This window comes from Lissotriton vulgaris, chromosome 1_1, assembly GCF_964263255.1.
Source record: "Lissotriton vulgaris chromosome 1_1, aLisVul1.2, whole genome shotgun sequence".
In the NCBI taxonomy this organism is placed as follows: Eukaryota; Metazoa; Chordata; class Amphibia; order Caudata; family Salamandridae; genus Lissotriton; species Lissotriton vulgaris.
Window position 1 is genome coordinate 282,851,041 of NC_141685.1, and position 18,900 is coordinate 282,869,940.

The 18,900-nt window shown below is 45.9% G+C and overlaps 1 pseudogene; it reads left to right on the plus strand.

Annotated features, from left to right (window-relative positions):
• Window positions 1-6,593: 6,593 nt before the first annotated feature.
• Window positions 6,594-7,325, plus strand: LOC147747061 (RNA-binding protein 3-like; annotated as a pseudogene).
• Window positions 7,326-18,900: the final 11,575 nt, after the last annotated feature.

The window sequence follows — 18,900 nt, forward strand, 5'->3', positions numbered from 1 at the left end:
GGCGACGTGGTGCATTGTTTACACTTCCTCAGCGTCACAAAAAAGTGATGCAGCGCAAGTCCTCATAAATAAGAGCCAAACAATCCAGAAGGGCAATTAGCGACTCTTATGTGTGCTGCATTGTGCAGCACACATAGAAGTTGAAAATCGTAAATTTTAGGTCGAGCCTACCGTGCATGCGCTGTCTGCAAGACCTGTTGTGGTAAACAAAATGGGCCTCATTTATGAGGTCATGCGTCACTTTTATGCCACCGGTGCGTCACTTTTTGTGACGCACCAGTGGCGTAAAAATGCGCCTTTTTGCGCCATATTTACAAAGTGACGCATCTAGGTAGATGCGTCATTTTGTAAACCCCTGCGCCACATTATACCTGCGCCAGGTATAATGTATGCAAGGGGGGCGTATTGGCGCAAGGAAGGGTCGTAGAAGTGACGCAGTGAAATCTCTGAGATTTCAATGCATCACTTTAAATCTTACGCCTGCCTCACCGCAGGCGTAAGACTGACGCAGGCCCTTTCACATGGGGCTTGCCCCATGTGAAAGGACGCATTGCTGGAGTTGCGTCACTTTTGTGACACACTCCAGCAATGCGTCACTTTTACGCTTACATATACGTCAGAAATACAGACGTATCTGTAACTCCTTGCGACATGATGCGTCATACTGTAAATATGACGCATCATTGGTGTCGCAAGGAGGGCGCAATGAAAAGTGGTGCATCGCTGCTTTCACGCAGCGATGCGTCATTTCTCATAAATGAGGCCCATTGACTTTAATCCCACCTCCTACTTACCATTGGGTCACTGCTGCGTCGATCTTCTGTGCTTGCTCCTAAATTGTTCATTCAGCGGATACATCACTTCCAGTCAAAGCTAAGGAGCACCGGCAAGCATAGTCTCTTCACGCTTACTTTCTTTATGAGTTGTTGAAGAGAACTTTTTTTAAAAAAAGGTTCCTTTCCGCCGTCGCTGCTTCCAGTATTTCCCTTCATCCACCCTCCGGCACAAATGCTGTGTTCTGACACTCTGAACTCAGCATACGCCACAGAAAGAGCCTGTTTGTAAACAATCCAGCTGTGCACCGTACCTTAGTTTCTGTCCACTTCTTTCATTCCTTTTTCTGCTTCCTGCCTTTCAGCACCGAAACTGTGTACCATGGCGTCCTCATTCTTTTGTTCCAAGCTGCTTGCAAGCGTCTGATGCATTTTATTAGGGAAGCGCTGCCATGTCCAAAGCATGATTGGTAGGGAAAGGTCTATAGCTTAGTCGGAGGCTGTGACAAACTAATAGAGCACAAACATTTATGTTTACAAGGAAGCTTTGGCCTAAAACATACCTTAGTACAAAAAGTCATGATTTCAATCATTTTTCAAATGTATTATTGTTTTTTCTATATATAAAAAAGGGATAATAATTTATATACAATATAATATCAAACATGTATTAACAGTCAATCATAGTGAGCCAATTTTCTCATTCTATGATACAAGTACACAGTACAAACTAAAACATAAGACACAAATGATGATGGCAAGGCGGTAGTAGAGACTACGCGCGTTTCGGCGAGGTCGCCTTCATCAGGTCACCGTCTTAATGTACTGTAACTAAAGTAAGGAAGGGCAGATGCATGACGCATCTTGTGGTGTACGGGCAGCGCATTGCTGGAGTAGCGTCGCAAGTGCGACGCAACTCCTGCAATGTACAGAGGCCACCCATACTTAACGTGGTGCGTCACTCCTTACGCCTGCTTCAAGCAGGCGTAAGGATTTGACCCAGCAGCGTCGTAAAACTGACTCAGTGAAATCTTGTCGATTTCACTGCGTCAGTTTTACGGGGCTTTCCTACGAGGGAACGCCCGCCCTGCGACAGAACGCCCACATGAAACCTGACGCAGGTTTCATGTGGCGCAGGGCTTTACAACGTGACGCATCTGCCTAGATGAGTCACGTTGTAAATAGGTCGCAGGGATGAGCCACATTTCCGCGCCGTTGCATCACGCAACGGCGGCGTAAATGTGGCACAAGTCCGTCATAAATCTGCCCCTTAGTGTTCAGGACAGTTCTCGTGAAGACTCAGCACTGACGAAGGCATTGTGGTGGATTCATTTTTAGAGATAGTGGTTTTCATGACAACTTTACTTCCACTTTTTGATGAAATTATAATGCTCTTTTTCTGTAATTGGCAAATTATTGTATTACTATGAGTAATCGTCAGTGACATTTTTTCTTTTTGCTGATTTGCAAATGTGATAGCCATAATTACGATGTAAGTGAAAATGCATACTACCAAAAGGGTCAGGGTTTTTCGGCAAAAGGTAGCAGTGCTCCTCTCTGGGATCTCACCCACAGGAGGAAGGATATGATGATTTAGTCTAAGTTCCACTGAGCATGTCTGAGCCTGTGCCGAGACTCCCTATTTCTGTATGATATTTTTATGTCTAAGTAGGCTTAGTGGCAATTTTATTATTGCCACGCATCGCCGGATATTATCGCTGAGATAACGTGCTATTAGCAACGTTTATCTCAAAAGTGATATTATTTCTGGCGATAGCGGCAAAATCCGTGAATATCACTGAGAATACAGCGATATTCACGCATTATCGCTAACAGGGTCTTAGCCATTATATCCACCTCCCATTGGATATAATGCCTAAGAACTGGTCTGAGCAGGCGTTAGCTTTTGGAGATATTCGCGCTTAGCGCAAATATTTCCATCGCTACGCCTGCTTTGCTAATTGGCAATAGCGATGTTAGCCACTGCTTTCAGTCGCTTACAGGTTGGGTACGCCCACTTTGCATGCCATTAGCGATAAATATCACTGACATGCAAAGCGGGCCCCAAACCACTCGCTATCGCCTAAAAGCTGTCTCTAACTGATGTTAGCGACAGCTTGCTAATAGGGCGATGAAATTATTGCCGCTTAGCGGCCGAAAACAGCCACCAAAGCGGCGATAATGACATTTCGCTTGCCTTGATAATATGCCCCTAGATTCCTCTGAGGCATATTGTTAGCACACCTTTGCAACGCCTACAACCAAGCTCATATGGCTTTGGGTATGCACAGCTCTGGCTCGCCAAGGCTATCCGACTACACATTTCGTCCTGAATTGCTGCTTGGAGAGTCCCTCTTGAAAGGACCCTTGCAGGTATCTGCCTGTCATCCAGGGCCGGACTGAGAACCAAAACCAGCCTTGGCAAAGTGCTCGGTCGGCCCCCTGGGGGTGCGACCGAGCTCTTTGGCGGGGCCGGTTTTCGGACGATTTTGTTATAGGGCCAATTTTGCAGCTATGCTGCAAAAACGGCCCTGTAACAAAAACGGCCCCCAGGGCCCAAAACCGGCCCCACCCTTGCGGCGCACCGGGGGATTGCCCGGTGTCCACAATGGCCAGTCAGGGCCTGCTGTCATCCTTCTCTGACCCTCTCTATTGGCTTAATTTGCTTGCCCCATCCTCTTTCCTCATTCTATTGCCTGTCACAGTTCCCTTGTCTATTCTCATTCTTAAGTCCTTCTCCTTCTCTACCTTCACTGTGGCAACAACTCATTTTCCTGTTTTCATCTCTTTCTGCTACGTTCCCTGACAACTTTTTGTATGGGTCCCTTTTTTCTACAGGCACCCCAGTGGTATGTAGCTACAGCTGAGAATTGTTACATGGGGGCAGTGTTTCTAACATTTTGTGCTGGGTTTGTGTAACAAAAGTTATGCAAGCCAATGCAATATTTTTATTTTGTATTTACTTTTCAGTGTCAATCATGTGCTGGGAAGTTACCTGAAAGAAATACAAACAGCAATACACACTGGTTTGCATTACTTTGCGTCAGGTTGGCATTCCGTGGGCTGGACATGGGCATTCCCATTTAATCACCCACAGGTTTTTGATGCAAAGCCCTATCTACTAACAACTGTTGAAAGAGATTTCCACCAAAAATAATTTATTTTTATAGTAGCATTAACTCGAAGAAATTATTTTATTTCAAAAAACATTTCCGACTTTACATGTGTGCTGAACTGTATAGCACACAACTAAAGAGGGAAAAGTTTTAAAGTTTGTCTTAATATAGTATCTTGAACTGAAAGGGTATGTTTCTACTACACAATCTATGCTAGATAGCATACATTATAACACACTATTGTGCAAGGGTGTGTTCATGGTGCTAGTCAGCCTAATTGTGCACCAGCACTAGGCAGGGTCAAACTGGATCATAAAATAGGGCTGGCACCAAAATAAAAAGGACCCCTGCTAGCGAATCAGAATGCTAAAAAAAACATTTGCAAATCAGGCCAGATTTGAACTTGTAAAAACACAATGTATGTGTATTTTGCAAGGTATGCGAGACAGCTAAAATTTGTGCTTGCTGCAGGCAATGTTTGTGGTAACATCAGGGAATTCAACAGTAAAAACCGTTTCACCTAGCCATAAAACAAGCCCACAAAGTGCTAAAAAGAACCTGGCCCACACACTGATCTGTCAAACCAGCCTATCCGGCACTGCATAATTGTCTTATAAGCCACTCCGACCCTGGCACAAGGGAGTGACAAGAGAGTGCCTATACTTAGCAGATATGGCGCTTTCCTGCTCTCTCCCTTCTACACAACACAGCGAAGCAACACCGGTTGCTACGCAGCATTTCATGAGTTTTTAGTAAATATACCGTGTGGTGTCAGTAATGATGCATATAGTCCACATCCTCTTATTGTTGGCTCGGTTCCCTCTTTCGTCTTCTGGGTTGGTGGTTGTGCTGAGGTTGGTTTTATATTTGCTTTGGCAGTTGTGTAGGATGGACTTTTGCCCTGGGGTGAAGTGAATGAATGTATTACACAGCGGACTGTGGTCTGTGTAATGTTGGTACGAGTGGACATGTGCTACAGCGGTATGTACCCTGGTGCAGTTCTGGGGCCATATAATACATACAGCAAAGTTTCCTTGTTTGCACTGAGCGCATCATTTAAAAGGTCCGCCCGTATTAAGATGAATGCCTTGCCCCCAGGTCAGAGGCGAAATCATGCTGCCCCCAGGGCTGCATATTCATGTGAAAAACCGAGCGGCTGCTTTGAAGTCACTCTGTGTTTCACTGTGGAGACAGAAACCCACCTGCACTTTGAAGGGGGATTAGAGATTCCCTTGCAGGTGAGTGTAGTGAGTGACTTGAGCCGCCTGCAAGGGGATATCTTTGGGATCCATGAGACCCCAATTTCCCACTTCTAGAGGGCTGCCGTTAGGTGGCGTGGCGTACTGTCAGAGCTCCTCCTGACAGCTTCTTTGATTCTGCACCCGCGTCTATAATACGGCGCAAGCACAGAGGCAAAGCGATTCCCTCATTTGCATTGGGCCATTCCCCCAGGCAAATGAGGAAACACCCTCAGATGATAGGACTGGTGCTTTATGTGTGTCAGCGCTATCGGTAATACAGAAGGGGACGTTCATCATCTGTGGCCCATTCTTTAATACCAAAGTACCGCCGGGTGCACAAAGCAGGAGCAAACACCCATTGCGCCCCCGGGGCACTTTGTTAATATGGTTCCTGGTTTTACCTGTATATGTTCCACATGTGTTGATATCACGCATGTGCTGTGTTGCGTTGTGCAATGTACACATTGGGATTAGTTCAATATCCTCAGCTCTGTGCATTTGTTCAGTGGTGCTGGGTGATGCGGCCCGTTCCTCTGGAATAACGTGGTTTATCTGCATGGAGGGCCCTCCTCCTGTGTCCTCAGCGTGGCAGCTGATGGTGGCCATCTCATGCCTTGGAAGTTGTTCCACCACCTAATGACTCGATAGAGATGGTGCAACACGTGACATAGCTCTGAGACTCTGAATCCTGCAGGCAGATGCGATGCAGCCAGTGCAAACCTAAGAATATTCGGGCCCTGGGAAAGAAATATTTTGGGGCCCCCTTTTAGGATGAAATTTGAATTTTATTACCCAATGTCTTCTAATTCAAGCCTAATTGATGCCAAACAATAGTGAATTATACGTTAGCAATCATACAAAAACAGCTGAAGTATTTCCTGGAACACCAAAACTCCTAAAAAAGGAAACTTGGGGGCATATTATCAAGAACTGCGATAAAATTATCGCCGCTTTAGCAGCAGGAAACTGCAGCTAAAATGGCGATAATGGGCTTGATAATATGCCCTTGAGAATTCCCATAGTAGCCCAGGTTAACACCAGAACCTGGGCTGCTATGGGAATTCACAAGGACATATTATCAAACCCATTATCATCGTTTTAGCAGCTGTATCCTGCTGCTAAAGCGGCGATAATTTTATCGCAGTTATTGATAATATGCCCCTAGGTAGTGAAAGTCTGAAGTAGGAATAGGCAGAGAGGGTTTATGATAGAAAATATCACTTTTTCTGGGGGGAGCTATTTCTCTCTCTCTCTCTCTCTCTCTCTCTCTCTCTCTCTCTCTCTCTCTCTCTCTCTCTCTCTCTCTCAATCCCCCCTCCCCCACCACCATCTACCCCCTCAACCCCACACCCTCCTCCCTCAGCAATCCAGATAAAGCTGGTCAAGTTATTTCACTTTTTCGCCTTCACTTCCTGGCAGTCCGCAGCTTGACTTGGCTTCCGTGTTCTGAATCTGAATCAACCATGTCTTCTGATGAAGGAAAGCTGTTCGTCGGGGGCCGGAGCTTCGACACCAAGGAGCAGTCCATGGAGGGGGTATTCTGCAAGTACGGCGAAATTAGCGATTGCGTCGGTGTGAAGGACCGAGAGACCAGCAGATCCCGAGGGTTCGGCTTCGTCACTTTTAGGAACCCCGATGACGCCAAGGACGCGCTGCACGGCATGAACGGAGAGAAACTGGACGGAAGGCAGATCCACGTGGACCTGGCCGGTAAGTCCTCCGGCGGAGACCGCGGTGGCGGTGGAGGATACCGCGGAGGATCCAGGGGAGGATACCGAGGAGGATCTCAAGAAGGCGGAGACAGCTATTGCAGGAGCGGCGGATATGGAGGCGGCTCCTGAGACTACTACGGAGGCGGAGGTGGCGGCAGGAGCAGCGGCGCATACGACCGGTCCGGCGGATCCTATTATGATAACTAAATTTCAGGCCTCCCATCGCCTCGACCTCTTTCAATGGCTGTATTTATAAATACTTTTTGGAGCTTCGCTGATTGGTTTAGTGCACCTCCATCCTGCACTTGTCGACCAGTCTGATGCCCAGCATAGCATCTTGAGTTGTTTTTGTCCGTGCCCTTCACGAGCTGGTCCATTCTTCAGAAATGCAACGTTTACTTGAGAGCGGAAACTAAACAAGCTGTGGAATCTTCTGAAAATTGCATTATTGACTTCACGTGTTAACATTCCTTAGAGTAGCGGGGTACACCCACGGACGTGGGGTACCGCCCTGGAGCAGCCGAAAGACCTTGTTTTACTGTAAAGTAATGCCTCTGGTTCTTAATGTCCTTTTTTACTGGAAGAGATTCATATTCAGTGTTCGAAGTGGTTAAGAATATTGTGTACCCAATTGTTTTTGGCTTCATGAAGCCCTAATAAAGACGGTCTGGATTAAAAAAAATAATAATAATTAAAAAAAAGTGATTTCACTTTTTCTTTGTAATGGTAAACCCATTTAATATGCATAGGTGCCCAGGGGCAGATTTACAATAACTGGAGCATCCCTGCATATCAGCATGGATGCTCCAGTTATTGTGCTTCACGGCAGACACCTCTTGCGCCACCATGGATGCGCCGCATTTACAATGCGGCACACCATGGGGCAAGAATAGACAGATGCGAGACGCATCTGCTGCCGTAAAGGTGATGCATTGCTGGAGTCGCGTCGGAAGCGCGACACAGCTCCAGTAAGGCTCGGGGTGCCCCTATGCCTAACATGCTGTGTCAATCCTTACGCCTGCTTCAAGCAGGCACAGGCTTTTGACGCAGCATGGCCTTAAAAGTGACTGAGTGAAATCTTTTTTTTTTCTTTCTATTTTTCCTCATTAGCCTTCTCGCCACCCATTCCTTTACCGAAACCGCCCATGGGCTTTTTATCTCATATACCAACTTTAGAGAAAAAGGCCTGTGCAACTCTACTTCGAGTGAAGAGACCCTTTTTAACGTATTCCTTCTCTATACCAACCCGGCGGTAAAGAGTCTTCCTCTAGAGCGCATCCACCTTATCTAGTTACCTCCTGGGTAGGAGGAATCCGCCAGTGAGATAGGCAAAGGCATTAATCATTGGAAGTTATCTTTTTTTTATTCTTAAAGTAACCAAACCCAACCTGATTTTGCTCCCTCACCCTAAACGTGACAAAAAAGGAAACCAAAATCTACGTATTCTCTTTGTCTGATCCAAGTTATCCAATTTAGCAATGTGTCTATGGCTCGCAACCAGTCCAAAACTGTGGGAGAAACTGGCGAAACCCATAACTTACAGATCTCCCTTCGGGCCAACCAAATAGCATAGAAAATAAGTTTCGCTTTATCGTCATTGCCTTTACTTTGCAAATCGCTTCTTCCAGTTATAATTAGTTCAGGGCTTACCTCAATCTTCTGGTCCAAGACTTGTGACACACAGTTACTTACGGCCACCCAGAATTCTCTGATATTTGGACAAAGCATGACATATGCAGATCGTCCTCGTTGGGGCTTTTACATTTGGGGCAATCCACCACACCACCGGTCTTAAATTTCGAAAGTCTGCGAGGTGACCAATATGCCCTGTGAATCGTAAACAGATGATTCCGCCTTAAATTTGCAGATTTAACTATTTTATATAACATAGCCATAGTTACTTGCCATTGATGCTCCGTAGCGATGTCCGGCAAGCATTAACCCCACAGAACCTCCGGAAGAATAAATGGGCCGTCTTCCATCTCGAGTATCAGCCAGTACCAAAGGGCTACTTCCTTTTTAAAAGAACCATCTGAAAAAAGTTTTCCTTCAAACTCATTCTCGATTCCGACCGCATTGTCCGTTTTACTTGCCCAACTCTGAATCTGTAAATATTTAAATTTTGAAAAGTTCCGACACCAAGTCAGCTCAGCTTGCCCCCAGGCGATCAGCTTACCATCTGGAAATAGTTCACCCCAGCGCTTAAGACCGCCTCTCTTAATGGAGTAGCGAGTGCGTTTTTTGACCAGAGAGGTGACCCTGGAGCATCCCAAATCGAGGCCATGTGACTATAATATGGGATTTTTAGTAGCCTCCTAATTTTAAACCAAAGCTCCGCCGAATCTCGCAAAGTCTTGAGCCTGACCTTCTTAAAAAACCTTGGACCAGCAAATTTGTACATAAAGCCTTGTTCATTATAATTACTGCTCTTAAGCATTGCACTGAACAATTTCCCTATAGATGAATCCACCGGGGTACCCAACAATATTCTGCAGTATTTAACTGGAAGGCCCACCAATAAATCTGAAAGTCAGGGGCCGCCAATCCCCCCTTACCAAGTTTTATTCTTAATTTTTTCCAGGACAAACGAGACCCTTTTGAGGCCCATGAAAAAGAGTTAATCTCGCTCTGTAGCCTATTAAACCAAACCTTTTTAAACGCATGGGGAATTTTTTCAAGCAAAATAGTCATTTTTGGCAAGATCACCATCTTTACCAAATTCATGCGACCAAACAGGGAGAGAGGAGGTGTGCCCATCCTTGAAGAGTAACAGTTATTTCCCTTTTTATCTTTGAAAAATTGACTATTCTGTGTAATCCTCACCCCCAAATACCTCATCTCAGCTTTGCAGGCCACCCCTTCCGTATTTAGATTCCAAGTCATGATCTCAGTCTTGTCTTCATTTACCTGATACCCTGAAACGGCCCAAACTCCTTAGTCAGTTCTAATAGACCCTCGATTGACTGGTGTAAATTCGGGGTATAGATGATTAAATCGTCTGCATATAACCCTATTTTCTTAGATCACCCCTCCAAAACAAAAGGGGGGATCTTTTCTGCGTTTCTAATCCTGCAGGCAAGGGGTTCTATATACAAATCAAATAACAAAGGAGATAGAGGGCACGAGATAGAGGGCACCCTTGCCTTGTCCCACGCATAACTGTGACACACTGAGTTAGAATCCCATTAACTAAGACTCGGGAAGTGGGGGACTGATACAGGGATAACAATGAATTAGTAAAGCATTTCCCTAAATTAAGGTGTTCTAAGAGAGCCTTTAAGAAAACCAATTTACTCGGTCAAACGATTTGGCTGCGTCGAGCGCTATTATCACCAAGGGAGATTTGTAAACCGAGGCCAGATCTATTGCGCCAATAGCGAAAAAGTAAGCTCCTTCAAAAATCTGCCCTTTATAAAGCCTTTTTGATCTTCATGTACCAATCTAATGATGACCATACTAAGCCTGTCTGCCATAATTTTTGCAAAAAGTTTGTAATCGCAATTTAATAGCGATATTGGCCTGTAGGAGTCCATGTATTTAGGTGAGTTCCCTGGTTTTGGTATTAAAATAATAGTTGCCTAATTCCATGAACCGGGCAGTGTAGCTTCCCCCTGAAATATTTTATAAAATAGTTGAGACATAATGGGGGCAATTATACCTATCAAAGATTTATACTATGAAGAGGGATGTAGTAAACTAGCGTGGAAAGCAAAAAAAGATCAAGTCCGTAACTACATCAAGGAAGTAAAAATTGTGGAGTTAGGTATAACCATACAGATAGTAAAGGAATAGCAGATGCCTTTTTTGATTACTTTTCAAAAGTATATAGGGAAGACCTTAATCCAGAACCGTCAGCAATAAGAGGTTAGTTACAGCTTATGGAGCCACTTCCAGTAGATTTGAAGCAGGTTTTAAACAATGAAATATCTCAACTGGAAGTCGAAAGGGTTATTAAGAGGGGCTCCAGGGCCAGACGGCTTGCTGGCCGAAGTGTATAAATCTGAGTGAAATCTTGCAGATTTCACTCAGCCACTTTTAGGAGGTGTTCCTGCGCCGGAACGCCCCCCTGCGCCGGAACGCTAACATGTGGAGCAGGGCTTTACAACTTGACGCATCTCCCAGATGCGTCACGTTGTGAATACCCCGCAGCATGGCACTGGCTTTGCGCTGCCGCAGAGTCACAAAAGTGACGCAACAGCGGCGTAAAAGTGGGACAAGGGGCTTGTAAATCTGCCCCCTAGTATTTTACAGCAATAAAGTTGCTTCTAAGCGCTTGATCCAAGATGTTACAACGGGATTGCAGGCAAAGAGTGTTAAGTTGGCATACAGCCAGTTCAAGCGGCCTTTCTGCAGAAAGAGTGAGACCCAAGGGCTCTCGTGCAGCGGCCACAGAGCTCCAGAGGACGGCTGGGGCGCATCTCCTAGGATGACCCTTGCCACCTGTAGATATATGAGCAGCCCAAGGGTGCCTGGTCCTGATTGCAGCGCAGTCAGTAGTGGTCCTGATTGAATCGCGCAGACAGCAGGGACCCGATTCACAGAATGAACTTAAGACTCAATCCTAAACTTACTACTATTTTGGTATCCACAGAATGCACTTACTACTTTTGGCATTCACAGAATGAACTTACTACTTTTGGCATTCACAGAATGAACTTACTACTTATGGTATTTACAGAAGTTAGGATTTTGTCTTAAGTTTGTCTTAAGACAGACTTAAGACAGACTTAAGACAGACTTAAGACAAAATCCTAACTTCTGTGAATACCAAAAGTAGTAAGTTTAGGATTGAGTCTTAAATTCATTCTGTGAATCTGGCCCAAATGGTCCTGATTGCAGCGCCGCAGTCAGGAGTGGTCCTGATTGCAGCGCCGCAGTCAGTAGTGGTCCTGATTGCCAATCATAACTTTATTCGACAATTAAGTCATAAAAGCATTTCATAAAACATCCAATATTTGCAAATAAAAGTTGTAATATAAAAACCAAAGTACATATGTATGAATATGTTAAAAATATGATTAAACATCCATAGGACAACTGCCGAGTATGATGATTACATAAACACTAGTCTATAACAATTTTTTTTAAATCAAACAATTTCTCCTTTGCTGTTCGATAATCCATGCAGTTTAAGGTAATCTAGGGCAGTAAACAAAAAGCATCATTACTGATGCAGAACTACTGCTTGGAGCGAATAACCCAAGCCCATTTCAAGAACTTGGCTACAGCTATAACAATAGGGAGACTTGGGTCTGTGGCTAAAATTCTCAATGCCTCCCTATATCTCCATGCTCCAATTAATCACCCACTTTTTCTGAGGTGCAGCATAGCTGGGACAAAAAACAAGATGTGGCTTTCAGATTCTTGCTGGTCCCTGAACCACGGGCATTTATCGTCATCAGATGTTCCTGCCCATTGTTCTGTAAACACCTTTATCGGGAGAGTGCCTATCCTAAATTGAAAGTAAAGCTTACGATCAATCGGGTTCTCTATAGCATCCCAATATGGTTCCATCATTGGTCGAGCTTTGAATTCAAGAAATCTACCTGTAAGGTGAGAAGAGAGACCTTTTGCAAACGTTGTAATAGTCATCTCCCAGTAACTTGCTTTCAAAACCTTCTTAGAGGGAAATACTGCATTTGCGGGGTCATCCCACAGTTCTCTCATTCCCAATCTTACTAACAGGGATTTAATTTCCTTCAGCCAAGTTATTTTTTGGAAGGAGTCTATTTCAATAATATCTTTTAGACCCTGAGCATAATGCAAAAGTTCCTCAGTCGTCCATATTCTGCAGCAATACAATAATGAACGCAGAGTAGCTAAGTCTTTAACTACTTTCCTCCCAAGATCCCACCTCAATGGTACTAAAGGAGTACTTTGCGGGACACCTATGGCTTTTCTCAAGCACTAATTTTCTGCCAATGTCAGACTCTTAAGCTTCTCGAATCCCCATAATTCGTAACCCTAGAGGACCGAGCTTAATACATTCGTACCATATATCTCGAGAAATGGACTTATCGGTTTCGTTATTGAGTTCTTAAACTTTTTCAGAAGGAGACCTGACTGCTGCTTGTGCTTTAGTACAGCCAAATCAAGTTGGCTATTCCAGCGCATGTCCCTCTGCAGGGTCACCCCCAAATAAGTAAAGGCATCGACCTGCTCTAGTGGGCAATTATCCATATCCATGCTTCCTCTGTATGGTTTAAAGGTCTTGGACGGTTTCCGATCATTAAGGGCCATAAACTTTGTTTTAGCAGTGTTTATTTCCAGTCCGTGCGAACAACAAAATTCTCCAAAACGACTGAGTGCCCGTTGAAGGCCACTCGGTGTCTTGGAGACTATCAGAGTGTCGTCCGCAAACATAAGGATTGGGACTCGATTACCCGCCATCACAGGGGCATCAGTTGGTTCCAAGGAGAGGTAGTCCGCCACCCCATTCACGAAGAGCGAGAACAGGGTGGGTGCCATGACACATCCCTGCCGCACTCCCCGCTCAACCTGGAAGGTTTCCGTCACCTCTCCTCTTAGCCCCCACCGGACCCGGGCAAAATTGTCCTCGTGCAAACGCACAACCAGAGTCAACAGTTCCGGGGCCATCCCCAATTCCTCCAGGACTCGCCACAGTTTTTGGCGCGGCACCAGGTCGAAGGCCGCCCTCAAGTCCAAGAACACTTCATACAATGTCCCTTTCCCCAATACCACTGTCCTCCAGTAGCGGATAACAAACCGGAATACCTGGTCAAACGTACTTGTCTTGGGGCGAAAAAAAAGCCTGGAGTGGGTTCAAGATGTTATTGTCCTCCATCCATGCCTGAATTTTCCCCAAGACAAGACGGCTCATAATCTTCTGAATAGAGTCTATAAGGCTGATAGGCCTATAATTGCCTGCTTGAGCCTTGTCCCCTTTCTTGTACACAGGCACAATTTCTGCTCCCTTCCAGGAGTTGGGGACAACTATCCCTTGGGCTATAGCATTTACTAAATAGAAAATGTATTTCCGCCAACGTTGCCTATAGTTTAAAAGCACATAGGCAGGAATACAGTCCATCCCCGGGGCTCGTCCCTCAGTTACTGAGTCTAATGCCCTATCTACGTTCCCTAGACTAAAAGCATCATCTTTGTAAAAAATGAAAGGGGGAATGCTTTCACTATCGTCGCCGCTACTACATGCGTATTGCGTCACAAAATAATGAACCCACGAATCTTGGGCAACATTGTTCTGCGGGCAATCCGGACACCCACCCCTATCCCATTTAAAAATGTCCCAGAATGATTTTGAGTCTTTAGCTGCGCACGCTTCCTTAAATTCCCTCCATTTACCCTCTTCCCATGCCTTTTTTGCAGTGGCCTGAGTTTTCTGTAATTTCCACGTGCCACTCTTACTTTAATAGGATCCCTTGCTTTTAATGCAAAGCTCAACTCGACACGTGATTGCCTACAGGCTGCATTATACCAGTTCTCAGGCTTCTTTCTTAGCTTGTTACTATCTGAGCCTGATTTACGAAAATATTTCCAGAGCTTAGCAAGTAGATTATTATGGGTATCCAGAAGGGAGGGATTCATTACCCCATTGAGTGCACCTGTCTCCAAGATTTCCAGTGCCCCCTCGACTTTGCTCCTAATAGCAGTCAGGGCATCTGCATTCTTGGTGACATTACACCACTTAAGGTGGCGTTCATCATTCGACAGGGCAATTTCAACGCCCTGTGCGCCCTGGGTTACTACTCCCCCCTCCCTCTAGGCCCAACCTAAATTGTGAAGTCAAAGGATTGTGGTCACTCTCAATGCGGTTTTTCACCTCCATATCCACAAGAGAGTGCCACAATTGTAAATGGACAAGCAAATAATCTATTCAGATAGACCTTAGACCATTATCATAAGTTCTAGTTCCATTCCTGTCCAAAGTTGTTCGTCCATTAGCTGCCCTTAGCTGGTTACCAAGACATAGCCCTTTCAGTTGCATTGCGTCCTCTGTCCATCTATTTATGGGCTCCAACTCAAGTACAGGAACCCCCCACCTGGAGTCTTCCTCCTCCGTTAGACTCAAGTCCTTGTGCCCTAGTGGCTCGAAAGTCGTATTAAAATCACCCGCTATCAGGGGCAATACATCACTTGGTAATGCCTCCGGATTGCAGCGCAGACAGTAGTGGTCCTGATTGCAGCGCAGACAGTAGTGGTCCTGATTGCAGCGCAGACAGTAGTGGTCCTGATTGCAGTGCCGCAGACAGTAGTGGCCCTGATTGCAGCGCAGACAGTAGTGGCCCTGATTGCAGCGCAGACAGTAGCGTGGTTCCCGCATGCAGATGAATTCCCCGTTATCAATAAACTCGGTCATTCGTTGAACCCGCGGGTTCTGATCCAGACTTCTGTTGTCTGAGACTTTTATTTATTTATTTATTTTATTTATTTATTTATGCGATTTTATATAGCGCAAACTTTACTCGAAGGTGTCAGAGCGCTTTACATAAGAACCAGTTGAAAAACATAAGGACTTAGGATTACAAGCGTTACATAAAGGATACAAACAGAAATAAATTGCAAATGTACAAGATGTAAAGTCACACAAGGAGGAGATACAAATGGATATACTCTAAGAGTCACATAGGAATGGTAGAGAATACGAAGGTCTACTGCATAAACTAGTGATTAGAGTTATCTCTATATACATAGGGAAGGGATACGAATGGATATACTCTAAGAGTCACATAGGAATGGTGGATAATACAAAGGTCTACTGCATATACTAGTGATTAGAGTTATCTCTATATACATAGGGAAGGGATACAAATGGATATACTCTAAGAGTCACATAGGAATGGTAGAGAGCACAACGGTCTACTACTTACACTAGTGATTAGAGTTATCTCTATATACATAGGGAAGGGATACGAATGGATATACTCTAAGAGCCACATAGGAATGGTAGAGAGTACAAAGGTCTACTGCATATACTAGTGATTAAAGTTATCTCTATATACATTGGCAGAGGCGGGAGGCCCCCGCAGCCCTTCTGACTTAAGACCGCGTGCTCTGCCAACCCCGGCTGGCATGCTGGTGGGCGAGCAGCTGGTTTTAATTTATCAATAAGTGCCTTCATTATTTGGCCACACGCTCGGCATTTTCATTGATCAAAGCAGAATTGTTCTTGGCGCCCAGAGATGGCAAGTGTTCGCGCGATGCCCAGGGAGGAGGTGTTTAGTGGTGAGCTGCAGGGCTGTGCGGAAACCACACGGTATGTGGCCACCCAGCAGGCATGGTGAGGTGGGCAGTCTTCCCTGGCGTGGGCTTGTGTTCTTCATGCTGCACACGTGCTGACCAGTGCTTTCTTACTCCTGCTGATACTTACTCCATCTTTTCACTGAATACGTACCAGTTGTGGCTGTTCTGCAGATGTAGGGGCAGATTTACAATTACTGGCGCATCCCTGCATATTGGCAGAGATGCGCCAGTAATTGTACGCCACAGCTCCTCCACCCTTGATGCGCCGCATTTACAATGCGGCGCACCATGGGGCAAAAACGGCACAGATGCGTCACTCATCTGTGCCATAAAAGCGGCGCATTGCTGGAATTGCATCGCAAGCGCGACGCAGCTCCAGCAATGATCAGGGGGGCCCTATGTGTACAATGCTGCGTCAATCCTTACGCCTGCTTCAAGCAGGCGCAGGGTTTTGACGCAGCATGGGCCCAAAAGTGACTGAGTGAAATCTTGTAGATTTCACTCATCTGGGAGATGCGTCACGTTGTAAATACCCCGCACCATGGCGCATCTTTTGCGCCGCCGCTGCGTCACAAAAGTGACGCAAGGGCGGCATAAAAGTGGCGCAAGGGGCTTGTAAATCTGCCCCGTAGTTTTGGTGCTTCGGCAGACTGTATCACAGTGGTCAGCAGATGTGCAACCGAAATATATTGTGTTCAATGTGCTTCTATTCTCTACTATTCAGGATTGGTGCCTAGAGGCTGCAGCTTACATCAGATGCCACTCTCTCCCCTTTCGTATAGCTCCTCTGCGTGAGCCTAATTCCCTAGACACTTTGGGGCAGATTTACAAGCCCCTTGCGCCTCATTTACACCGCTGTTGTGTCACTTTTGTGACGCAGCAGCAGCGCAAATCCTGCGCCATGGTGCGGGGGTACTTACAACGTGACGCATCTGGGAGATGCGTCACATTGTAAATCCCTGCTCCACATGTAGGCGTTCCTCTGCAGGGGTGGGTGTTCCGGCCCATTAACTAGATAGAGCCCCCAGAGCATTGCTGGAGCTGCGTCGCGCTTGCGACCCAACTCCAGCAATGCACCACTTTTACGGCACAGATGCGTCACGCATCTGTGCCGTTTTTGCCCCATGGTGCGCCACATTGTAAAGGCGGCACATCCATGATGGCGGAGCTGTGGCGCACAATAACTGGCGCATCCCTGCTGATTTGCAGGGATGCGCCAGTTATTGTAAATATGCCCCTAGGAATCCTTATTAGGTCTCATCTGCTCACGAAAGGTACAGAACTCCCATCAGGGCTTACACAGCCAATGTTCTTATCCTGATGGCGTCTGGTGCCATACCTTGGACCTAGTGCCTTCTCTACCCCCTTTTTTCTGTGAGCTTTAAACCACAAAAGTAGCTCCGCTCTGGTCTACAAGGCACTAGAGAAAGTCACAGACCCAAAGTTCCATATCTAAGTGACCAAGATTGCTTCACCATCATCATCTTCATATATTTAGTTGATACCCTATAAGTCAGGGGTGTCCAACCTAGGTCCAGTGGAGCAGAACCATGCCAGAATTACAGGTTATGCATATACGGTAAAGGTGCATAGTCAGTCCTTATCCTCAAAATCTGGCACTGAACCAGCCTTCTTGGGTCTACATTGGACACCTTCATCCTAAGGGTTGCACGTTCTGGCCCAGAAATAAACAGAGTAGGGGGAGATCACAGTAAAAAGGTCTTCGCTAATCTGGAGCTCAGCAGGTCACTAGCAACAATGACAGTGGACTCCCCAGTCTGCAGGCATCACATTTAAATAGCAAGACTGCGCCTTTAACTCCTTTTGCTTAAGGTGGCAACAACCTCAAGGTGGGATCACCTTGATAATGCACACCACGATCAGCGTAGTTGACTTGTAACCAATTTAGATAGATAACTGCAATCGAAAATTATCTTATGGCCGATTGTGGCTACCTTGAAATCATTCCTGGCCTGCACTGGCTACAAAGTAGTCTACAAATACTTCAGGTGCAGTAGGTGGGGAACGAGGTGTTCTTCTAACAAAACTTGAGGGGGGGCCTGCAAAGAACATGGAGACCCTTCCCCCCAGGCCCAGTCAGGAGCTCTCAGGCCAGGGGCCCTCCACCCATGCATTGAGCTGGAAGGGCCTCCCTGGAGCTCAGGGGCACCTCCTGCACCACAGGGTCTGGAGGGCAAATGTTACACCACTGTGGTAGATGCTGTGCTGTGGTGTGGGTTTGTTTCCATGGGGTCTGCTAACCTCTTCATGTTTGTTTTCAGTTTTGGGCTAATGAGGCTGTATGCAAACTAGTATCAGTCTGTTGTTCCTGCTTATGGTTCCCAAAGGAATCAGGGGGCATATTATCAAGACAGGCGATAAAATTATCGCTGTTTTAGCAGCATAAAACTGCCGCTAAAACGGCGATAATGGGCTTGATAATATGCTCTATGAAATTCCAATTGAAGCCGATGTTAAATGTGAAGGACATCTAACATGGGCTTCAATTGGAATTCCATAGAGCATATTATCGAGCCGGCTCGCTTGCTTGGGACAGGAAGCAATTTATGGAGGTATGAAGGTGCATGTGAGGTGGCTGGACAGTGCATCGCAACCCACTTGGGACAATTATCAAGACTTTTTACTCAAGGAACGGGATGGCGACTCACTTGAGGGTAATGAACAGCACTACAATAACCAACAGGCCACGCGGGTGGCCACGCCCACTAAGGCGGGATGTAGAGGATATATAGGTGCTCGAAAAATGGCCGTTGCCGATTCCTGCAATCATGTCCACAGCCCATGAGGAAGTGCTTGGTAGCACGAAACGCGTCGGGCT